Source organism: Ascaphus truei, chromosome 22, assembly GCF_040206685.1.
Source record: "Ascaphus truei isolate aAscTru1 chromosome 22, aAscTru1.hap1, whole genome shotgun sequence".
In the NCBI taxonomy this organism is placed as follows: domain Eukaryota; kingdom Metazoa; phylum Chordata; class Amphibia; order Anura; family Ascaphidae; genus Ascaphus; species Ascaphus truei.
Genome location: NC_134504.1, coordinates 16389811 through 16415411, shown reverse-complemented (window position 1 = coordinate 16415411; position 25601 = coordinate 16389811). Strand labels below are relative to the sequence as shown.

Sequence of the window (25601 nt, the reverse complement as noted above, 5' to 3'; positions counted from 1 at the left end):
GTCGGACCTACGCCGTACCCCATACCACAGCAATGCCGAAGGAAATAACACAGAGAGGACCTCTGTGTCACAGAGGAGAGACGGGGTCCCCCTTCCCGGCCTCGCACATCACACGTAACATTACTGACGTAGGAATCAGAGACCAGGACGGGAAGCAAAGGTTAAGCTGACCTTTGCCGAGCAATTAGGCGGTGCGCATTAAAGACATTTAATTAGCGAGAAGCTGAGGGCGGTGGAGTAATTAGCATTACAGACATCTCTAAGAAGTTGGCTGGTGCTAGACCTTGGGTTAGTCACGGTGCCGCTGGCAGAGGCTGTGACAACGGCGCACAGCAGCAGCACAGGAAGGCGACTGGCGCGGTGATGTCACACATCCGAGAGCCCCAGGATTAAGGGGGGTCGGGTTCAGTGACAGATGTCACAGTTATCGCAAGTGACACTGTGACTTCGACAAATGGAAAATCAAAGATACTGTGAAGCAGTCGAATTAAGACAATTCAGGTCAAATCACTGCTCCAGATGTATATTCAATCAAACAGATACATGTATATATTTATTTACATAGCGCCCAGTGGGCTTTTGCAAGAGAGACAACACAGGACAGGGAATAATAATACAATAAGCAAAATAAAGTCAGACAATAGGAAAGGAAATCCCTGCCCCGGAGAGCTTACACTCTAAGTGGTATGTTGGGAGAGTTACAGAGACAGCTGGTGAGGGAATAAGTGCAGTAGATGGCAGTGCCTGGCCTTGATGGTGGGTAAGTGCAGTAGATGGCAGTGCCTGGCCTTGATGGTGGGTAAGTGCAGTAGATGGCAGTGCCTGGCCTTGATGGTGGGTAAGTGCAGTAGATGGCAGTGCTTGGTCACAATGGTTGTTAGGAGTGACTGTGGGTGTGGGACAGTAGCTGTGAGTCCAGGCTATTGGGATGCTTCATTTAACAGGTGAATTTTCAGGTTTGACTTAAAGAGCGGGGAGAGAAGGTGCTTGGTGTGAGGGAGTTCCATAGTTACAGTGAGGGGGAAAGGGTTTAAGGTGAGAGCAGAAGAGGTGAAAGGGGCGGTAAGGAGACAGTTATGGGCAGAGCGCATATTGTTTTCAATGGAACTGCCCCAGATTCGCCTGCATACAGAGACCTGACTTGGTAGGACGCTCCCAGGGGGATTGCTACCTCACAAAATAAAACCTTTTCAATGAGAACTTGAACATGTCGTTCCCAGGGACGTCACAAACCAGACGTGCGCGCGGCCGCCTCGGAGGTGGAACCTTAACAGCACACTTCGCGGAGGGCGGAAGGAGCCACGTAACGAGACGCCGTCTTCCTGTTCATCGCACGCCAGGCTATTTGCAATCAATACAATTACTACTGCAGGTTAGGACGGGTGAGCAGCTCCAGTCCTCATGGACCATCAACAGGTCTTCAGGATATCCCTGCTTCAGCACAGGTGGCTCAATCAGCCCCTGCTTCAGCACAGGTGGCTCAAGCAGTCCACACTTCAGCACAGGTGGCTTAATCAGAAACTCAGTCTTCCACTGGGCCACTGATTGAATCACCTGTGCTGAAGCAGGGGTGTCCTTAAAACCTGACCTGTTGGGGGGGTCTTGGGGACTGGAGTTGGCTATTCCTGGGCTAGCAGGAAGACCTTCTATCCCAGAGCACCGAGCAGCTCAGAGAAGCCGCTTGGTTTGTGCATGCAGGAGGAGGGAACGTTCCCTGGAGAGAAGGTAAGAGAGATGGAGGAATAGCGAGCACGCCATCGGGCGCAGGGCCCATTTGCTATTCCTCGTCTGCTATTGGCTGGCACGAGGAGGGACGCTGCACCTGGATCTCACGCAGCTCAATTCCATCCCCGGCTTCCAGACACAGCGAGAAAAGCAGGTGGATATATATATACTATCTTATATACCCGGCGTTGCCCCCGGGATAACATTTTCCCGCTCCGCCTCGCTCTACGCTCACCCCCCTCCTTTCACATCTCCATTTCCCCCCCCCCTTCACAGTTCCGATTTCCCCCTTCACATCTCCAATTCTTCCCCCTCCCCTCCCCCCCCGCCTTCATAGCTCTGTGGCGGCGGGTCACTGGGGGGGTGGCCGGGAGGGTTGGGATTCCCCCCCCCGCCTTCACAGCTAGGCGGCGTCTCCCTGGGTGGGCGGGTTGGAACCCCCCCCCCCCCTGCGGGTATCTCTGCGGCGGCTGACTTTGGGTGCGGTGTGTATTGTATGTCTTTATTTATATAGCACCATTAATGTACATAGCGCTTCAGGGGGTGTGACAGGGGGGTGGCGGCAGCGGACTTACTGTGGGGCGGGGTGTCCGCTGCGGTGGCGGGCGGGAGCAGGGTCGTCAACAGAAAGCATGGGGCCCAGGACAAATGAAAGGAGCAGGGCGGCCGCCCCCCCCCCCCCCCCCCCCCCCCAACCCATAGCGCACCTACCAGGGAAAAATATTTTTTAGCGCACAACTTGAACGTAACTGTTTTGTTATTGTCACACCGAAAAAAAGATTACAATGCAACCTGTTTCTTTTTATATTTTCCACAAAAGACAGGTGACTGAGTGGGTGCGCGGGTGGGTGACTGAGTGGGCGCGTGGGTGCGTGCGCTGGTGAGTGGGTGTGCTGGTGAGTGGGCGCGCGGGTGGGTGACCGAGTGGGCGCACGGGTGGGTGACCGAGTGGGCGCGCGGGTGGGTGACCGAGTGGGCGCGCGGGTGGGTGACCGAGTGGGCGCGCGGGTGGGTGACCGAGTGGGCGCGCGGGTGGGTGACCGAGTGGGCGCGCGGGTGGGTGACTGAGTGGGTGCGCAAGTGAGTGGGCGCATGGGTGAGTGGGCGCACGGGTGAGTGGGTGACTGAGTGGATGCACGGGTGGGGTACTGAGAGGGTGCGCGGGTGGGTGACTGAGTGAGTGCGCGGGAGGGTGACTGAGTGGGTGCGTGGCTGAGTGGGTGCGCGGGTGAGTGACTGAGTGGGTGCGCGGGTGGGTGACTGAGTGGGTGCGCGGGTGGGTGACTGAGTGGGTGCGCGGCTGAGTGGGTGCGCGGGTGAGTGACTGAGTGGGTGCGCGGGTGGGTGACTGAGTGGGTGCGCGCGCGGAGCGGCACGGGTAGGGCCTGCCTGCATTACTCGCAGAGCGGCACGGGTAGGGCCTGTCTGCATTGCTCGCAGAGCGGCACGGGTAGCGCCTGTCTGCATTACTCGCAGAGCGGCACGGGTAGGGCCTGTCCGCATTACTCGCAGAGCGGCACGGGTAGGGCCTGTCTGCATTGCTCGCAGAGCGGCACGGGTAGCGCCTGTCTGCATTACTCGCAGAGCGGCACGGGTACGGCCTGTCCGCATTACTCGCAGAGCGGCACGGGTACGGCCTGTCCGCATTACTCGCAGAGCGGCACGGGTAGGCACGGGTAGGGCCTGTCCGCATTACTCGCAGAGCGGCACGGGTAGGGCCTGTCCGCATTACTCGCAGAGCGGCACGGGTAGGGCCTGTCCGCATTACTCGCAGAGCGGCACGGGTGGGGCCTGTCCGCATTACTCGCAGAGCGGCACGGGTAGGGCCTGTCCACATAACTCGCAGAGCGGCACGGGTAGGGCCTGTCCGCATTACTCGCAGAGCGGCACGGGTAGGGCCTGTCCGCATTACTCGCAGAGCGGCACGGGTAGGGCCTGTCTGCATTGCTCGCAGAGCGGCACGGGTACGGCCTGTCCGCATTACTCGCAGAGCGGCACGGGTAGGGCCTGTCCGCATTACTCGCAGAGCGGCACGGGTAGGGCCTGTCTGCATTGCTCGCAGAGCGGCACGGGTACGGCCTGTCTGCATTACTCGCAGAGCGGCACGGGTAGGGCCTGTCCGCATTACTCGCAGAGCGGCACGGGTAGGGCCTGTCCACATAACTCGCAGAGCGGCACGGGTAGGGCCTGTCCGCATTACTCGCAGAGCGGCACGGGTAGGGCCTGTCTGCATTACTCGCAGAGCGGCACGGGTAGGGCCTGTCTGCATTGCTCGCAGAGCGGCACGGGTAGGGCCTGTCTGCATTGCTCGCAGAGCGGCACGGGTACGGCCTGTCTGCATTACTCGCAGAGCGGCACGGGTAGGGCCTGTCTGCATTACTCGCAGAGCGGCACGGGTAGGGCCTGTCTGCATTACTCGCAGAGCGGCACGGGTAGGGCCTGTCTGCATTACTCGCAGAGCGGCACGGGTACGGCCTGTCCGCATTACTCGCAGAGCGGCACGGGTACGGCCTGTCTGCATTGCTCGCAGAGCGGCACGGGTACGGCCTGTCCGCATTACTCGCAGAGCGGCACGGGTAGGGCCTGTCCGCATTACTCGCAGAGCGGCACGGGTAGGGCCTGTCCGCATTACTCGCAGAGCGGCACGGGTAGGGCCTGTCCGCATTACTCGCAGAGCGGCACGGGTGGGGCCTGTCCGCATTACTCGCAGAGCGGCACGGGTAGGGCCTGTCCACATAACTCGCAGAGCGGCACGGGTAGGGCCTGTCCGCATTACTCGCAGAGCGGCACGGGTAGGGCCTGTCCGCATTACTCGCAGAGCGGCACGGGTAGGGCCTGTCCGCATTGCTCGCAGAGCGGCACGGGTACGGCCTGTCCGCATTACTCGCAGAGCGGCACGGGTAGGGCCTGTCCGCATTACTCGCAGAGCGGCACGGGTAGGGCCTGTCTGCATTGCTCGCAGAGCGGCACGGGTACGGCCTGTCTGCATTACTCGCAGAGCGGCACGGGTAGGGCCTGTCCGCATTACTCGCAGAGCGGCACGGGTAGGGCCTGTCCACATAACTCGCAGAGCGGCACGGGTAGGGCCTGTCCGCATTACTCGCAGAGCGGCACGGGTAGGGCCTGTCTGCATTACTCGCAGAGCGGCACGGGTAGGGCCTGTCTGCATTGCTCGCAGAGCGGCACGGTAGGGCCCTGTCTGCATTGCTCGCAGAGCGGCACGGGTACGGCCTGTCTGCATTACTCGCAGAGCGGCACGGGTAGGGCCTGTCTGCATTACTCGCAGAGCGGCACGGGTAGGGCCTGTCCGTATTACACGCAGAGCGGCACGGGTACGGCCTGTCCGCATTACTCGCAGAGCGGCACGGGTACGGCCTGTCTGCATTACTCGCAGAGCGGCACGGGTAGGGCCTGTCTGCATTACTCGCAGAGCGGCACGGGTAGGGCCTTTCTGCATTACTCGCAGAGCGGCACGGGTAGGGCCTGTCTGCATTACTCGCAGTGCGGCACGGGTACGGCCTGTCCGCATTACTCGCAGAGCGGCACGGGTACGGCCTGTCTGCATTACTCGCAGTGCGGCACGGGTACGGCCTGTCCGCATTACTCGCAGTGCGGCACGGGTACGGCCTGTCTGCATTACTCGCAGAGCGGCACGAGTACGGCCTGTCTGCATTGCTCGCAGAGCGGCACGGGTACGGCCTGTCTGCATTACTCGCAGTGCGGCACGGGTACGGCCTGTCTGCATTACTCGCAGAGCGGCACGGGTAGGGCCTGTCTGCATTACTCGCAGAGCGGCACGGGTAGGGCCTGTCTGCATTACTCGCAGAGCGGCACGGGTAGGGCCTGTCTGCATTACTCGCAGAGCGGCACGGGTACGGCCTGTCCGCATTACTCGCAGAGCGGCACGGGTACGGCCTGTCTGCATTACTCGCAGAGCGGCACGGGTAGGGCCTGTCTGCATTACTCGCAGAGCGGCACGGGTAGGGCCTGTCTGCATTACTCGCAGAGCGGCACGGGTAGGGCCTGTCTGCATTACTCGCAGTGCGGCACGGGTACGGCCTGTCCGCATTACTCGCAGAGTGGCACGGGTACGGCCTGTCCGCATTACTCGCAGTGCGGCACGGGTACGGCCTGTCCGCATTACTCGCAGTGCGGCACGGGTACGGCCTGTCTGCATTACTCGCAGAGCGGCACGAGTACGGCCTGTCTGCATTGCTCGCAGAGCGGCACGGGTACGGCCTGTCTGCATTACTCGCAGTGCGGCACGGGTACGGCCTGTCCGCATTACTCGCAGAGCGGCACGGGTCTCCCGGTGCAGTCCAGGCCGGGTTGCTATGTCGCAGTGCTGCGGTTACATACGTGAGGTGCAGGTGGAATAAGTCGCTCCCCCCACCCCCCTCCCCCTGGACACATCTGGTGTTGATGGAGAAGCAGAACGCAGAGCGGGCGCGTGCGTGGGAGACACACTGACTGGCAGCAGCACTGAACCACACAGCAGGGGATGCAAAACACCCCCGGAAACTGCTCCAACCCACAGCTACTTTAATGTTTGGGAATATACACCAGAGACTATTAAATACATGCTAAGCCATAAGGCACCTTCCATTACATTCCTCTTACAGTACACGGCCCACGCTGCGTGTGCCACGCTCACCGTGACGGCCCACAAAAAGATACATTATCTGTCCGTGCAGTGGCATGTTCAGGGCGGCGGAGGGCGTGGGGCACAGCGCTGGGACAGGCCAACACCCAGGCCACCTTCTGCTAAGCACATTGTGCTGCAGAACGCACTCCCACCTTGGTTATGCAAATGTTCCTGTGCCACGTATTCCTCTGCCACGTATTCCTCATCACAGGGGACCTCAACTACAGTCCTTAAGCCTTCCACAACAGGACAGGTTTTCAGGATATCCCAGCTTCATCGCAGGTGGCGCAATCAGTCCCTGCTTCAGCACAGGTGGCTCAATCAGAGGTTCAGACTGAGCCACTGATTGAGTCACCTGTGCTTAGGCTGGTATATCAAGGAAACCAGACCTGTTGTGGGGGGCTTGAGGACTGAAGTTGAGCCCCTCTGCCTTAGCAAACTATCTCGCTCTATCCTGCCCGACGGTACTTTAGCCCAGCAAAACAACGGTCTTCCTACGCACAAAACCAAGCCGTGGATGCTCCAACGCTTAAGGGTTAAGGGCGTGTTGTTCCCCCCCCCAGAGTAACGTGCTGCACCCACCTCCACGGTTACGATTCCAAACTGCCCCCACACAATGTTCCCCGCAGCTCAGGGTCCCCTCGAGGCGCGAGGTTGCCCACGAGGGCTTCCACGCGATGACATGCCGGCACTGGGCGTAATGGAGGGACAAACATTCTGCATACTTAACTGATGTAATTAGCACCGCCATCAAACTCAATTACGATCATGTTGCAGATGTCAGGGCTCTGATGAGCTCTTTCATATTCAGCTGCACACGGCCCGTCTGGCTCATACCTCCCATGGGAGTTTCCCCTCTGGGACGGAGATGCAGGATAACATTTGGGAGACCATCACGGGAAATAACACGGGGGGGGAGGAGGGGGGGGGGAAGACATCCATTCTCTCCCCCCCCCCCCCTTCTCTCTCCCATCACTTTCCTTTAATACCTTATGATGTCCCCAATTCTTTCCGCCCCTCTCTCCTTCTCCAGCGTTCTACTTTCTCATCCCGCGCCAACCGACTGCCTCTTTCTTTCTTCATCTGCTTTCTGTGTAAACTGTATAGCTATCTGACTATCCTCATCTGCCACCAGGCTATGTGCATTATGATGTCACGTGCCAGATACACAACCTACCGGGTACAACTCCCAGTGGCTTGAGAAACCGTAATAACTCATTGGATACATTCTATTTTTAATTCTAACAGACAAAACCGGCTCCTTGAACCATCATGCGACATGTGGTTACGATATCTTAAGAGGTGTCCAAATGCAGGGGGGGTCAGCTGGGACAGCTTTCCAAAATATATAGCAGCTCGTGCAGCCCTCATTTGCAATGATTACTGTACATTAGCATTTCCTTTCTTCCTGCCACTTGGTCACCAGGACAGCAATTCCGGAGCTGGAATCGTAGGAGAATGACATCATCCCCACGGACATCAAAGCATCACAAATAAGGTTGTGTTACCGCTACGCCACTAAAACGTATGTCTCCTGGAGCACGGACAAGACGGTGCTGCTACATTAAGAAACATTGTTACGCTGGCAGCAGGGATTCTTTCTTTTCTGGGATGCCTGCCCGCGACAGATTCCTGGGTCTGCATGCCAGCCATGAAACTTCGTTGCTCTCACGGGGGAACGCGCAGTGGGGGGGGGGGGCCTGTTGAGCGGAGGGTTAAAAGCAGAGCACAAAACAAGGCTAGGAATCTACCCACAGTTTTTCATTTGTCCCAGTATCTGGAGAGGAGGTTACACAAATTCTCCTCAAATTAAAACGAGGGCCGCGATTATAGTGGGGGCGCGCGGCGCGAACAGCAGACCTCTTCTGTATGAGGCCGCCGCAGTGCGCACGACTGTCGCAGTGCGGCCGCGCGGCAGATTTTTGAAGTGACAAACTATTTTGTTTTTCCGCGTCACGTGAACGGTTCAGCCAATGGGGGCGAACCAGCCTGGTGACGCCTCCGCCACGCCTCCCCAATGCCTGGAAGCTCAGTTCACCCATCGCTCGGGCGACAGGCGTGCGCAACGACATGCGCGCCTACTATAATTTTAGCCTAAGCAGCCGATGTGGACCTGACAAGCTGAAATCAAAGTTCCTAAGACTTGGTGCCCCAGCCATTGCCAAACCAATTGCTTCCCTAATCAACTCTATCCTGTCTGCAGGCCATATCCCTAAGACCTGGGAAACTGCCAGAGTTGTACCAATCTTCAAAAATAGGGACAACAACACTGTCTCAAACTACAGACCAATCTCCCTTCTCCCAATCCTATCCAAAGGCATGGAAAATGTGTCCACTCCCAACTAAGCGATTACTACACCAAGACAAATTTCCATAGCCAATTTCAATCAGGGTTTCGCCCCAAACACTCCACGGTAACTACCCTCATAAAGGTTTGCAATGAGATCCAGTGTGGAATGGAACTGGGACAACTCACTGGTGCAGTATTCCTAGATTTTGCAAAGGCTTTTGATAATGTTGATCATGCTATCCTGCTCAACAAACTCCAGAGCTCTGGAATAGGGAAACATGCTTTAAACTGGTTTCATTCCTACCTATCAGGTAGATCCCAACATGTGTCTATCTCGGGCTCTAACTCCAACCCCCTGGATATCACCTGTGGTGTCCCGGAAGGCTCTATTCTTGGGCCTCTACACTTTTCAGTCATCATCAATGATCTTCCTACAGCTTGTAAGGAAGCCTCAATACACATGTATGCAGATGACACAATCCTATATGCACACAGCCATAGCCTCTCTGACCTTCAACACATACTTCAATCTGATTTTTCGAGACTTGAAGACTGGATTTCCCAAAACAAACTGTTTTTAAACACTGACAAGACTGTAACAATGGTATTTGGGACCAAGGCTACATTTCTAAAGCTACCAATGACTGAGCTCCAGATCAGAACCAACGCTAACACCATCCTAGCCCCTGTCACTAGTTTCAAATACCTGGGCATATGGTTTGGCGCCCACTGTTTGGGATGCACATTGATACCCTGACATCCAAAACCTATACCAAACTTTTAACTCTTTGACAAAAGGGATTCGTTCCCGAAACGCGTCAGAGTTACCTTGTACCCCTCACTTGTCATCCAATAAATTATTTTTAATGTTTTTTCTGGTCTGTGGCCCCACTCTTTGACACTGCTGTGCTCCGTTTTTGGACCCCATGGGACATCTACTTTACCTACTTTGCTGGCGTGAGGCACGCACCACCAAGGGATGAGCAGCTGTATTGTGAGTACTTACCTGTTTACTCCTAGTGTCAGGTTATACATGCAGGTTGTTTTATTGGGAGGGTAGGCATGACCGTTATGGTATATATATAGGTCTGTCACCACCCCATAGACACTGTTGCACTGTTTTACTGACGGGAGTTCAATAGTTACAGGTGTATAGTAAGTCTCACATAGCTTTAATCATAGCTCATTCCCTAATGGGTGACTTCTTTTCATGAACATTAACACACTGATGTTATGGTGTAATTGAGCCCTGATTCTGGGACTGGTTCCCTCAAACCCTACTTGCTATACCAAACTAGGTGTACTTTACAGGAACAAAGCCTAAGTAGTCTGCTGGTCAGAAAGGGCATCGCACAGTAGATGCTAATGCCAATTATAGACTATGGAGACATAGTATACGGCTCGGCTCCTCAAACCCACCTTAGCAAACTAAACGGCCTCTATAATTCAATTTGCTGCTTTGTTCTCTAATGCAACTACAACACACATCACTGCGAAATGCTCAAAGAACTAGATTGGTCATCACTTGAGTCTAGGAGAAAGTTCATCTTTCCTGTCTTGCCTTCAAATACTTTCTGGGCAAGCTACCCAGCTACCTGAACAAGCTCCTCACCCCTACCACACGCAGCACTTATCACCTGAGATCAGACTCCAAGGGACTTTTCATGTTCCCACAGTTCAACAAAGTATCCGGCCGCTCCTCCTTCTCTTACCGTGCACCCCACAACTGGAACAGTCTACCGGAGACTCTCACAGCCGCCACTTGTCTAAGTTCTTTCAAAACTAAAGCTGTCTCACATTTTAATCTGGGCTGTAACTTACATACGCCCATAATATATATTATCTGTAATAACTGTAACATATGCCTAAAAGTTAAAATATGTTAAACTGTTCATGCAATGCCTTTATATATAATATATAATCCTGCTCACTTAATGTAACCATGTATTTGTCACCATAACTCTGTCCCCAGGACATACTTGAAAACGAGCGGTAACACTCAATGTATTACTTCCTGGTAACACATGTTATAAATAAATAAATCGAGGAAGAGCGACCGATGAATGGTGTCATTAGTGGAAGATGAACCGCAGAGATCACACTCCCGCAAAGATCGAAGTGGGCCTGCTAATCACTCAGCCCTAATGTGGGTTTATTGACGATCTGCAGGCGGATGGCAAACACAGCCGCCAGGAAGCCAATGACGCCCTAGGGCCCCAGTACTTCCTAACCTGCTTCTGGACACAGACCAGCCTGCGATGGGACATTGTGTCGCCATCAAATGAAAGAAACGGCTGGGCCACAAAGTCATCTCCTTTCAGTTTGTACTTTGCCTTAGATCAGGGGTGGCCCACTTCAGTCATCAAGGGGCACCAACAGGTCAGGTATTCAGGATATCCCTGCTTCAGTGCAGGTGGCTCAATCAGTCTTCGACTGAGCCACTGATTGAGCCACCTGTGCTGAAGCCGAGACTGATTGAGCCACCTGTGTTGAAGCAGAGGCTGATTGAGCCACCTGTGCTGAAGCAGGGATATCCTGAAAACCTGACCTGTTGGGAATCCCTGCATTAACCCCTTCCCTTACATATTTGCGGGGTAAGGGAAGGATGGTGGACTGTAGCCAGCCCAGCGTGTGGCTAAAATTGGTAACATTCAAGCACCAGGTTAATAAGAGGAGAGCGGGAACCTCGGGGACACACATGTCCGTCTGTTTCTAGGTTACTCCACTGCACATTAGAAATGTCAGCTATGGAGAATAAACAGCAGGGTTCACACTTTCCTATTTTTAACTCCTGGGGGGGGGGGGGGGGGAAGGGGGACAAATAAACAAATATATATTGTGTTGACCTTCTGAAAGAGTTTCTTTATGCTTATAGTCACTAAGCAACGTGGCTTTACTTTACAGTGGCACGTGGCAGCCGGGGATGGAGCGGAATGAAACGTGACTTTATCACAAAGATTACGCAGCAAATGGTGCATTACAGCCAGCCGTTCTCTTCCCTGTGGGCCCGGATTAGAAGCTGCTCCTTATCAATCCTGCACAAATCGCAGATACTAGCGGCCCAGCAAAGGGTGGGCGAGTCCAGGGACGGTGAACCCCCGCGCGGCCGCAGTTACCACGGATTTCCTGGCCTTGCGTTTTGAGGGCAAATACAAATATCACAGAGCGATGGGTCTAGTTCACAGTTTAGGACGCAGTTGTTGCGCCCCAAGTGACCTGCCGCCACTAAGGTAAACCCCTACAGTTAATCCCTTGCCCTAAAACATGCCTTATAGCAGAAGCGGCCGGTGGCTGAAGGGTCCGGCGCGGGAGGGCCCCCCTGCGCGAAACGTGAACACGTCTCATTGCGCTAGTTCACTAGCAACATCTGCTTTAAACAAGCGAGGCCCCTTACACGAGTTACAACACAGTCAGAAGAATGAGAGCTGCAGCCACGTTCCCATCATCACTGCACAATCTGCAAACCCCACGTATATAGAGTTATCTTCCGGCCACGCGGGCACCTGGCTTTTGGGGAGTTCCAGGCAGAGCAGTTTAGAGGAATTCCCCAATTTGAGGACCCTGACAAAAAAAATATGTGTGGGCTTCAAACATTTCATGAATAAAAAACCCCATTAAAACCTCACCGCATTTCGTTTCTCGCGTTGCGTACGAGTCACGCGTGCTGTCAGACTGCGGGCAGCACGGCAAAATTAACTGGGGCGCAGAAGGAATCTGGTGCAATTTACGTGGTGGCTGTGTCCTGTGGCCCCCGGAGGTTGAAGAGGCTACAGCTGAGCGATGGATGCCTTTCTTACCAAAACCTCATCCGTGGCCGGTCGCTAAACTTTTTGGTGAAGAGCTGGCGAAATCCTATAGGCTTCTTCTTCGAGTGATGTGTCCTCTCGAAAAAGGGGAGCGCAGGATCAAAGAAGAAGAATACGTAGTGCAATATTGCAAGTGTCTATTAAAGCTCCGATGTCACAACTCACGTGGCCCCAAATACAAACGGGCAGTGGTATGAATCCAAGACACAATCGGATGTGTTCTCGTGTGGACACCTCCCGATTACTCTCGCACGTTCTCCCCGACCCTCCCGGGAGACAGGTAGCACAGGAGGCTCCCTCCCGGGAGACAGGTAGCACAGGAGGCTCCCTCCCGGGAGACAGGTAGCACAGGAGGTTCCCTCCCGGGAGACAGGTAGCACAGGAGGGTCCCTCCCGGGAGACAGGTAGCACAGGAGGGTCCCTCCCAGGAGACAGGTAGCACAGGAGGCTCCCTCCCGGGAGACAGGTAGCACAGGAGGCTCCCTCCCGGGAGACAGGTAGCACAGGAGGTTCCCTCCCGGGAGACAGGTAGCACAGGAGGGTCCCTCCCGGGAGACAGGTAGCACAGGAGGTTCCCTCCCGGGAGACAGGTAGCACAGGAGGGTCCCTCCCGGGAGACAGGTAGCACAGGAGGTTCCCTCCCGGGAGACAGGTAGCACAGGAGGTTCCCTCCCGGGAGACAGGTAGCACAGGAGGGTCCCTCTCGGGAGACAGGTAGCACAGGAGGGTCCCTCCCGGGAGACAGGTAGCACAGGAGGCTCCCTCCCGGGAGACAGGTAGCAAAGGAGGCTCCCTCCCGGGAGACAGGTAGCACAGGAGGCTCCCTCCCGGGAGACAGGTAGCACAGGAGGCTCCCTCCCGGGAGACAGGTAGCACAGGAGGCTCCCTCCCGGGAGACAGGTAGCACAGGAGGTTCCCTCCCGGGAGACAGGTAGCACAGGAGGGTCCCTCCCGGGAGACGGGTAGCACAGGAGGGTCCCTCCCGGGAGACAGGTAGCACAGGAGACTCCCTCCCGGGAGACAGGTAGCACAGGAGGCTCCCTCCCGGGAGACAGGTAGCACAGGAGACTCCCTCCCGGGAGACAGGTAGCACAGGAGGCAACCCCCCGGGAGACAGGTAGCACAGGAGGTTCCCTCCCGGGAGACAGGTAGCACAGGAGGCAACCCCCCCCGGGAGACAGGCAGCACAGGAGGGTCCCTCCCGGGAGACAGGTAGCACAGGAGGGTCCCTCCCGGGAGACAGGTAGCACAGGAGACACCCTCCCGGGAGACAGGTAGCACAGGAGGGTCCCTCCCGGGAGACAGGTAGCACAGGAGACTCCCTCCCGGGAGACAGGTAGCACAGGAGGGTCCCTCCCGGGAGACAGGTAGCACAGGAGACTCCCTCCCGGGAGACAGGTAGCACAGGAGGTTCCCTCCCGGGAGACAGGTAGCACAGGAGGTTCCCTCCCGGGAGACAGGTAGCACAGGAGGTTCCCTCCCGGGAGACAGGTAGCACAGGAGGGTCCCTCCCGGGAGACAGGTAGCACAGGAGGGTCCCTCCCGGGAGACAGGTAGCACAGGAGGCTCCCTCCCGGGAGACAGGTAGCACAGGAGGCTCCCTCCCGGGAGACAGGTAGCACAGGAGGGTCCCTCCCGGGAGACAGGTAGCACAGGAGGTTCCCTCCCGGGAGACAGGTAGCACAGGAGGGTCCCTCCCGGGAGACAGGTAGCACAGGAGGCTCCCTCCCGGGAGACAGGTAGCACAGGAGGCTCCCTCCCGGGAGACAGGTAGCACAGGAGGGTCCCTCCCGGGAGACAGGTAGCACAGGAGGGTCCCTCCCGGGAGACAGGTAGCACAGGAGGGTCCCTCTCGGGAGACAGGTAGCACAGGAGGGTCCCTCTCGGGAGACAGGTAGCACAGGAGGGTCCCTCTCGGGAGACAGGTAGCACAGGAGACTCCCTCCCGGGAGACAGGTAGCACAGGAGGGTCCCTCCCGGGAGACAGGTAGCACAGGAGGCTCCCTCCCGGGAGACAGGTAGCACAGGAGGCTCCCTCCCGGGAGACAGGTAGCACAGGAGGGTCCCTCCCGGGAGACAGGTAGCACAGGAGGCTCCCTCCCGGGAGACAGGTAGCACAGGAGGGTCCCTCCCGGGAGACAGGTAGCACAGGAGGCTCCCTCCCGGGAGACAGGTAGCACAGGAGGCTCCCTCCCGGGAGACAGGTAGCACAGGAGGGTCCCTCTCGGGAGACAGGTAGCACAGGAGGGTCCCTCCCGGGAGACAGGTAGCACAGGAGGCTCCCTCCCGGGAGACAGGTAGCACAGGAGACTCCCTCCCGGGAGACAGGTAGCACAGGAGGGTCCCTCCCGGGAGACAGGTAGCACAGGAGGCTCCCTCCCGGGAGACAGGTAGCACAGGAGACTCCCTCCCGGGAGACAGGTAGCACAGGAGGCAACCCCCCGGGAGACAGGTAGCACAGGAGGTTCCCTCCCGGGAGACAGGTAGCACAGGAGGCTCCCTCCCGGGAGACAGGTAGCACAGGAGGGTCCCTCCCGGGAGACAGGTAGCACAGGAGGCTCCCTCCCGGGAGACAGGTAGCACAGGAGGCAACCCCCCGGGAGACAGGCAGCACAGGAGGGTCCCTCCCGGGAGACAGGTAGCACAGGAGGCTCCCTCCCGGGAGACAGGTAGCACAGGAGACTCCCTCCCGGGAGACAGGTAGCACAGGAGGGTCCCTCCCGGGAGACAGGTAGCACAGGAGGCTCCCTCCCGGGAGACAGGTAGCACAGGAGACTCCCTCCCGGGAGACAGGTAGCACAGGAGGCAACCCCCCGGGAGACAGGTAGCACAGGAGGTTCCCTCCCGGGAGACAGGTAGCACAGGAGGCTCCCTCCCGGGAGACAGGTAGCACAGGAGGGTCCCTCCCGGGAGACAGGTAGCACAGGAGGCTCCCTCCCGGGAGACAGGTAGCACAGGAGGCAACCCCCCGGGAGACAGGCAGCACAGGAGGGTCCCTCCCGGGAGACAGGTAGCACAGGAGGCTCCCTCCCGGGAGACAGGTAGCACAGGAGGGTCCCTCCCGGGAGACAGGTAGCACAGGAAGTTCCCTTCCGGGAGACAGGTAGCACAGGAGGGTCCCTCCCGGGAGACAGGTAGCACAGGAGGTTCCCTCCCGGGAGACAGGTAGCACAGGAGGGTCCCTGCCGGGAGACAGGTAGCACAGAAGGGTCCCTCACGGGAGACAGGTAGCACAGGAGGTTCCCTCCCGGGAGACAGGTAGCACAGGAGGTTCCCTCCCGGGAGACAGGTAGCACAGGAGGGTCCCTCCCGGGAGACAGGTAGCACAGGAGGTTCCCTCCCGGGAGACAGGTAGCACAGGAGGTTCCCTCTCGGGAGACAGGTAGCACAGGAGACTCCCTCCGGGGAGACAGGTAGCACAGGAGGTTCCCTCTCGGGACACAGGTAGCACAGGAGGCTCCCTCCCGGGAGACAGGTAGCACAGGAGGCTCCCCCCGGGAGACAGGTAGCACAGGAGGCTCCCTCCCGGGAGACAGGTAGCACAGGAGGGTCCCTCCCGGGAGACAGGTAGCACAGGAGACTCCCTCCCGGGAGACAGGTAGCACAGGAGGCTCCCTCCCGGGAGACAGGTAGCACAGGAGACTCCCTCCCGGGAGACAGGTAGCACAGGAGGGTCCCTCCCGGGAGACAGGTAGCACAGGAGACTCCCTCCCGGGAGACAGGTAGCACAGGAGGGTCCCTCCCGGGAGACAGGTAGCACAGGAGACTCCCTCCCGGGAGACAGGTAGCACAGGAGGTTCCCTCCCGGGAGACAGGTAGCACAGGAGGTTCCCTCCCGGGAGACAGGTAGCACAGGAGGTTCCCTCCCGGGAGACAGGTAGCACAGGAGTGTCCCTCCCGGGAGACAGGTAGCACAGGAGGCTCCCTCCCGGGAGACAGGTAGCACAGGAGGCTCCCTCCCGGGAGACAGGTAGCACAGGAGGCTCCCTCCCGGGAGACAGGTAGCACAGGAGGGTCCCTCCCGGGAGACAGGTAGCACAGGAGGCTCCCTCCCGGGAGACAGGTAGCACAGGAGGGTCCCTCTCGGGAGACAGGTAGCACAGGAGGGTCCCTCTCGGGAGACAGGTAGCACAGGAGACTCCCTCCCGGGAGACAGGTAGCACAGGAGGGTCCCTCCCGGGAGACAGGTAGCACAGGAGGCTCCCTCCCGGGAGACAGGTAGCACAGGAGGCTCCCTCCCGGGAGACAGGTAGCACAGGAGGGTCCCTCCCGGGAGACAGGTAGCACAGGAGGCTCCCTCCCGGGAGACAGGTAGCACAGGAGGGTCCCTCCCGGGAGACAGGTAGCACAGGAGGCTCCCTCCCGGGAGACAGGTAGCACAGGAGGCTCCCTCCCGGGAGACAGGTAGCACAGGAGGGTCCCTCTCGGGAGACAGGTAGCACAGGAGGGTCCCTCCCGGGAGACAGGTAGCACAGGAGGCTCCCTCCCGGGAGACAGGTAGCACAGGAGGCTCCCTCCCGGGAGACAGGTAGCACAGGAGGCTCCCTCCCGGGAGACAGGTAGCACAGGAGGCTCCCTCCCGGGAGACAGGTAGCACAGGAGGCTCCCTCCCGGGAGACAGGTAGCACAGGAGGTTCCCTCCCGGGAGACAGGTAGCACAGGAGGGTCCCTCCCGGGAGACAGGTAGCACAGGAGGGTCCCTCCCGGGAGACAGGTAGCACAGGAGGTTCCCTCCCGGGAGACAGGTAGCACAGGAGGTTCCCTCCCTGGAGACAGGTAGCACAGGAGGTTCCCTCCCGGGAGACAGGTAGCACAGGAGGGTTCCTCCCGGGAGATAGGTAGCACAGGAGGCTCCCTCCCGGAAGACAGGTAGCACAGGAGGGTCCCTCCCGGGAGACAGGTAGCACAGGAGGTTCCCTCCCGGGAGACAGGTAGCACAGGAGGTTCCCTCCCAGGAGACAGGTAGCACAGGAGGCTCCCTCCCTGGAGACAGGTAGCACAGGAGGGTCCCTCCCGGGCGACAGGTAGCACAGGAGACTCCCTCCCGGGAAACAGGTAGCACAATAGGCTCCCTCCCAGGAGACAGGTAGCACAGGAGACTCCCTCCCGGGAAACAGGTAGCACACAGACGAGTATACGGGAAGTTTTATGGAGCAAAAAACAAAAGATATATATTAAAAAAAGGGGAAAAAATGTTAAAAATCGGCGTAGGTGAAGTGTTGCCGCCGCGTCCTCTCTGCGTACAGTCCCAGGCTTCGTTCCTGAGGTCGCCCTGGCTGGATCTCGCGGCAAAGTGTCCCGCGGCTGGAACCTCCTCGCTCTATGCTGCAGAAACGAACACCGGCTCAAGAACGCCAAGGAGAGGCCGACTGGGCTCTGAGCAGCGCATTCTTTCTGGTTATTTATCACTTTAAGCACGTTATTGCTGGTCACTCGAAGTTTTGATTCTTCACTTAAATATTGAGTTCCAAAAGCACCCGGTGTGTTCCCCCATTTTTTGAGTCAGACTGCAGACGGCGACGTTCTTCCTGGAACTACACGGCCGCGACAACTTGGAACCAACAGTGGTTAAGGTGACTTTATAAACATGGTGAGCGGTGACCTGGCACGGGTTGGATTTCCTCTGGCTGCTTCCTTTTGTCTGATATCATTGTGTACAGAAGAGTGTCACCCCGATCCCCCCTCCACGTGTCTTTGTTGGCTCTCTGATAAGAACAGAGTGGGCTAATGGTTGATTCCTAGACCCCTATATAAATCAGGGGAGTTCCTGCAGATACTCCAGATGCTCCGATTGAACGTGGCAACCACCAACTTTGATAGGGGAAAAGGGACAATGCGGGGAAGAGGAGCCCCTGGACAATCTCTCCCCTCCCCCCCCCTCCCCAATTAGGGCAGCTAAAAGGTTAATTTTTGCAGGCAGAGGGAAGAGCTGAAAGAGTAATTATAGCAAAGCTTGATAAGGTCAGCAGAGGGGGATCCCCTTTAAGTCTTGGAAGGAGGTCCTTCCTCAGTAACCTGGCAGCCTTTAATACGGTCTCATTAAGCCTGTATCCCACGGTGCGGCTGCACCTCCCGCTGCCTGCGCACAGCCGTTACCACGAGCAGATATATTGATTCGGGGCAATCAATAGATCCCAGTCATTACTCTGTCCACATTCCCGCTCTCCCTCCTCTAACACGACCCCCAACGGCAGCGGGTTTTCCAGAGCGTCACCGCGACAAATCCAGACCGAGACCGAGTCTCTGAGGCCGGAGCAAGGCTGTCCTGACAGAATGATATCATTCTACGCCAGTATATATATATATACACACGCACACACGCACACACACACCAGTATGCGAACAAAGTGTATTTTTGTATCTAGTACAAGGGAGTGCATGTGTGGAGTTAGGATTTACCATGGCAGTAGGGCCAGCACTTAATCCCATTCACATCTGACTGTTTAGGGACACAGCGCTAATTACATTAAAGTGAGAACGTTTCAATGCAGAGAGTACGGTTTTAACAAGAAGACCCAAAGAGATAAAGGGACGGGCTCACACACACAGAGAGAGCAAATAGCCAATGCTGGATTTAAAGCCACAACATTCCAGGCCAACACCTTAACCGCTACACCTAGGCTGGAGCCTACGCGCGTCCCAACGCAAGCTCATTGCACCAGCCAGAGAGGAGGGAGACATCGCCCTGTATTCTGCATAACGAGCTTCAACACGTCGCCAGAAACCCGCTGCAATCAGCTCACATTTCTGTGCGCTCAGAGTTATCATTCTGCGGCCACCATGATGGATAGGAACGTGATGCTGTCACCGTTATCATGATCCTGGGGTCCTGGGAGTTATTCTGGCAGCTTGTACACTGCTAAACTGCCGGGAAACGATGCTGGGATTAGGAGGAAATATACAATATGAGCAGCAAAACCAGCTGAGAGTGTTTAATCCAACCAGATGAATGGGACCCCAGGGAAACGCACGGGGAAACTCTGCAGGTGTAAAATGTAAGTATTCCCATTAAAAGGATGGATTTCCGGATCTTGACACTTGTTATTTGGATCGGCCGATACAAAGTGGTCATGTTACCTATGTCCATGTGCTAAAACAAATAAAGCAATAAAGACACGATACATAGGCACACAATAAACACACAACAAAGCAAACGCATTCTCGCGGAGATACCCTACATCGATGCAAACAGTTCCGACACTGGAGCCCAGGATTCACAAAGCTCAAGTACAGAGTATCACATTGGCACCATGGCCAGTTAGTGGCAGATTGGGGGTCACAGCTTAGCGAGTCCCGCCCTTCGTTTCGTGCGCCCCGACTGAACTTGTAGGATGTAAACAGAAAAGAAAGGATCCCTGTTGAATGCACTCAAAGTTAGTGTGGGGAGTTATGATTAGAAATAAAACCTTTTATTGGTAAAAAACTATTACCAATAAAAGATTCTATTAAAAATACATATCTCCCCACACTAACTTTGAGTGCATTCAACAGGGATCCTTTCTTTTCTGTTTACATTCATGCTTATTATCCCTATTGCGCCTGAGTCCACGTTTCTATCTGTTACGCTGATGCGGAGGGTCTTCCCCTTCCTCCCTCCGTTTAGAATGGACTTGTAGGATCTTGGATGCGAGGGAAACGTCCCTCGCACGCCGGCAGGTTTTCCGCCCACCGCGTTTGCTTTATTCTTGCAACTTGCAGCTTTCCGTTAATGAATTTACTTACTGAAGCAAACCAGTCTTCAGGCTGACGCAATTCCGGGGCCCTCGCAGGCATTGGGGGCGGCCGCCTTTCTGTGAAGGCGTCAGCGGCTCGAGAAGGATCAGCGGTGTGGCACAGTCTGACCGCGTCCCATCCCAGGTCATCTTCATTGGCTGGAGAGAACTGGGCAGTGCATGGCAAACAAAACCTTTCTGTTATTAATCTGGGCCAAGGCTCTGGAAATTAATCTGGCAGCGAAAGGGTCAAACTCACACACTACAGTTTTGGGGAGGCCAAACCCAGTCCTCAAGCCCCCCCCCCCACCCCCCCCACCAGGTCAGGTTTTAAGGATATCCCTGCTTCAGCACAGGTGGCTCAGTCAAAGACTGAGCCACTCATTGGAGCCACCTGTGCTGAAACTGGGACTGATTGAGTCACTTGTGCTGAAGCAAGGATCTCCTTAAAACTTGACCGGTTCGGGGGTCTTGAGGACTTTTGAGTTGAGGACCCCTGCCCTACAGGATAGTCTTGCAAACCGCAAATTAAATTGCAAGCTCCTGGGATCAGAGACTCACTCAGCCTGACACGTCCCACTTGGCGGTACGTCACGCAAAACGCACAATCGCCTCCCGTGGGGGGTGAAGGGGTTAACGAGGCAGGAAGCCGGCTGCCTATTTGCACACCTGGGATATTCCCAGGACGGTAATTGCATTTTCCCATGAATTAGCCGCGCACGATGGCCTTACACCCGCAGGAATAAAGGTGCCCCCGTGTGCCGAGATAGAACAGGGGACAGGGTGATACACAGCCAGTTACACATACTGTGCTGATAAGATAACAGCAACACGGCTTCTCACTTTTTCCCTTGGTCACCGAGGGCCCAGGAGGTGGGATTTGCCGATATTCAGATGGGCGAGACGTACTGTGAGCCCCCTGTTAGGAACAGACCTCATTCACTTGGGAGTCGGCCTTACCAATGAGCCCACCTCCCGTATTGTCAGGCTGTGACCCATATTTACATACAATAAAAAAATTAAAAAAAGCGCGACGACTGCACAAAAATACCTAAAAATGGGTAAAAAATGTAGTATTATTATTTAAATAACATTCAGTCAGTTCATAGGTAAAAAAGCTATTGTCCATTAAGGGTGGGTGCTACCGCTTCAAGAGTATTCCCAAACTCTCATAGGATGAAGAAAATCGAACTGAAGTGTATGAGAAGCTCACAACGCCCCCTACTATGGTGCAAAGTATTTTATTACAATTGGTGTAGAATAAAATTGGGGGGAAAGTCCCACTTACAATCTTGGGTGCTGCAATCAGCACTTAGGCCTCGTCCATGGTTGCTGCTTGCTGGCGGAGGCGCGCTTCCGCTCAGCACTGAGCCCCTACAGCCGCAATTAGAGCGGCTTTAGTAGGGGCTCGCCTACGCTTCCGCAAGCGTGCGGAAGCGTAGGTCTTACCAGAATTTTAAATTTCAGCGCTCGCCGGAGCGCAGGGCCGGTCACGTGAGCGGTTCACCCAATGAGGGCGAACCAGCTCCGTGATGTCACTGGCCCGCCCCCGGCCCGCCCCCTGACGGCACGCTGTCTAAGGCCAGGGAAAGCACCCGCTTTCCCTGAGCCTCAGCGCGCCTCAGCACGCCCGCCGGAACCATGGACGAGGCCTTAGTCTCAGTGTTCCCCCCACAAAGCTGGGTATCAGGCTCTCTGCTTATGGCTGTCTCTGTCCTCTACACTTCCTGTGACCCATATATAGGAGTCATTCGCTATCCGCCAAAGCAGCCGTCAAGGACGTTTCTGGTCCAAAATCCCCATAAACTTCCATGGCCGGATGACCGGCAGATATAACACAAGGCCCTTAGACGGCATCTTATTTCTCATTCCTTAGCCTCACCCATTGGAAAGGAGCCTCGCCCACTGGGACAGAGCTCGACTCGCTGGGTTGACCCTAGAGAGGTGGCGGGAAAAACCATGTTGTGACACCTTCCCGTCGGCCAACCAGCTACAGGACGTCTTTACACAAGACCCGCAAGATCTTTACACTTTGAGTGTTCACAAGAAGAAACTTCACTGCAAGGGCCTCTCGTTCACTGCAAGGGCCTCTCGTTCACTCCAAGACCCTCGTATTCAATCTTTACAGTGCAGGTGCCCCACATCTTAGTCAACTGTGTCTGTGTTGATGTTGTGGCACAATAAAAACTAAATACACAACTAAGCTTTGACTGGCGAGGGAGGGACATTTGCAGTCACAACCTCATTCGCCCCGGCAGGAGACATCAGGCTGCGGCCATAGTGCACGTGACGAAACGCGACGGCGTAGAAGGATTTTGAGGGGACATATGATTTAGTTTTTTTCACGCGCCGGCCGCGACACGTGAACGGTTGAGCCAATGAGGGCGAACCAGCCTGGTGACGTCACGGCCACACCTTCCCGTCACGAGAGTATCTTAGTCCACAGATTTCAGACGATAGGCACGCGCGACTCCTTGCGCCCCGTCACGCGCGACTCCTTGCGCCCCGTCACGCGCGACTCCTTGCGCCCCGTCACGCGCGTCTCCATGCTCCCCGTCACGCGCGACTCCTTGCGCCCCGTCACGCGCGACTCCTTGCGCCCCGTCACGCGCGACTCCTTGCGCCCCGTCACGCGCGACTCCTTGCGCCCCGTCACGCGCGACTCCTTGCGCCCCGTCACGCGCGACTCCTTGCGCCCCGTCACGCGCGACTCCTTGCGCCCCGTCACGCGCGACTCCTTGCGCCCCGTCACGCGCGACTCCTTGCGCTTGCACTATCTCCAATGTTTGTGCGCCGCTGCCTTAGGTGCTACGTTGGGAATGGAGGTTGGCCATTGTCCCACGCCGACGTTCCAGTCCGTTAATGCAGGGGTGCGCAACCTTTTTGTCCTGAGGCCCCCCCCCCCCCCGCCTGCTCTCCCCCGCTGCTCGCTTCCCCCCCCCCCCCTCACCTTGTATCCAGTGTCAAATGACGCTGTGGGGTCATGTGAAGTCATGTCACGTGACCCCACGAAGTCATTTGACGTGTGTCACGTACGGCACCCTACGAGCCCGCGACCTGCATACGGGACAATAAAGGCACTCTGGGTTGGATACGTTCTTAGCCACGCCCCCTGAACCTTGCAGAGCCATCCAGGGAATGCCTTTGAAGCTTGTTGTAAAACGACCATGTTTATAAACTTGTCACAGGGGCCATATTTTATTCCCACATCTGCCGCCCTTATCAAGACTATATCAGCACATGCAACCCATGTGGCACCTTTAGTGGCTCATACAGGAGAGGCACCCCCAATTAAGCTCTCTTTGAAGCCAAGTACAACCTGGGCTTGTCATAAACCCGATATATATTGTATTTTTAAACTCAGACTGTAGCTCATTAACCCCTTAAGCACAAAGGGGATTAAAATACCCAATATCTCATGATATTATCATGACCATGCGCAATGTCAAATGACGCCGTGGGTCATGTGAGGTCACGTCATTTGACACCGCGTTGCGTCTGAATCAAGGTAAAGGAAGTTGCAGAGACCCCCCGCGATCCCCCGGTATTTAATTTAAATGCATTGGGGAAGAGTGCAGGGCCTCTGCAACTGCCGCGCCCCCCCCGAAAACCTCACGCCCCCCAGTTTGCGCACCCCTACGTTAATGGATTCTGCAGGCGCATTCAGACAAGTTATCGCTTTCCTGTGCTGGGGAGATTTGATTTCATACAGGGCAATCTGGACTAGATCTTGAGAGGACGCTGGCAGAAAGAGCGAGCCCTCAGCTCAGGACGGAATTCAATCAGCTCATGGTCACCGCGAGAGAAGGATATGAGAGAGATGAATAGGAGGGGAAAAGAACGGGGGAGGAGAGTGAGAGGGGGCGAGAAGCGAAAGAGAAAAGGTTAAGAAAACAGAGATACAGATATCATGGGAAGGAGGGAGAGATTAAGAGTAAGAAAGAGGAGAGACAGAGAGGATATTAGAGAAACAGATGGGGGGGAAAAGGAGTGCCAGGCAGACAGGGACGGAGTATGCATGGAGCAGGGATCGCCCTGTGTGTGTGCTATACAAGACATTGGGATATTGAGATGGATACATAGATAGATAGATAGATAGATAGATAGATAGATAGATAGATAGATAGATAGATAGATACACAGACATATAAGAAAGAGACAAGGCAGAGGCTGTGAGATCACAGGCAATTACTGTAGTTCCTGTCTACAGAATACAATCTCTATTTTAGATTTAGGGAACAAATGAATTACCGTTTCTAGCTCAGGGGCGGGCAACTCCAATCCTCAAGGGCCACCAACAGGTCAAGTTTTCACGATATCCCTGCTTCAGCACAGGTGGTGCAGTTGAAGACCCGATGCTAATGCCAATTATCAACTATGGGGACATAGTATACGGCTCGGCACCCCAAACCCACCGTGGCAAACTTGACACCCTCTACAACCCAATATGCCGTTTTGTTCTCCAATGCAACTACTGTACAACACACATCACTGCGAAATGCTCAAAGAACTAGATTGGTGATCACTTGAGTCTAGGCGCAAAATTCACCTTTCCTGTCTCGCCTTCAAATACTTCTTGGGCAAACTACCCGCCTATCTGAACAAGCTCCTCACCCCTACCACATGCAGCACTTATCTGAGATTAGACTCCAAAAGACTGTTCATGGTCCCAAGGTTCAGCAAAGTATCCGACCGCTCCTCCTTCTCTTACCGTGCACCCCAAAACTGGAACAACCTACCGGAGACTCTCACATCCACCACCAGTCTAAGTTCTTTCAAATCTAAGGCTGTCTCACACTTTAATCTGGTCTGTAACTGTTACATACTCATATAATATATATTATCTCTAACTGTGCACGCTATGTCTTTTATATAATGTATAACCCTGTTCATTTATGTAACTGTATTTGTAACCATGTATCTGTCATCATAACTCTGTGCCCAGGACATACTTGAAATCGAGAGGTAACTCTCAATGTATTACTTCCTGGTAACACGTTATAAATAAATAAATCCTGCAAACCTGACCTGTTGGTGGGCCTTGAGGTCTGGAGTTGCCCGCCCCTGTTGTAGCTTTAAAGCACAGCGCTGGTTATCACAGTGAGTCAGCTGTCAAGACAGGACTGGTCCGTGTCGCGTTAGTCTTTTGGCCCAGTTTGCGTAAGGTTAATCTTGAAACCTATCCGATAAGCAAACTGGATCTCCTACCATCGGCAATGTGAAAAAAACACACAAGTCAATGTGAAATAAAACCCCACAATTCCTTACAGTAGATGCAGCCTTCTTACACCATGTCAAACGTACAAGCAGGGGGCGCTACAGAGACAGTATAACAACTCCATGAAGCAGTAGCAGCGCTTCCAATGACAGAAGCCGGATGCCCCGCTGCTGCATGCTCCTCTCTGCCAGGCTGACCCCAGCTC

The 25601-nt window shown here is 55.7% G+C and overlaps 1 protein-coding gene across 1 annotated transcript in view; it reads right to left on the bottom strand.

Annotated features, from left to right (window-relative positions):
• SLC39A11 (solute carrier family 39 member 11) overlaps window positions 1–25601 on the bottom strand; it is a 258516-nt gene that overhangs the window by 20220 nt on the left and 212695 nt on the right. The gene's annotated exons all lie outside the window — the stretch shown is intronic.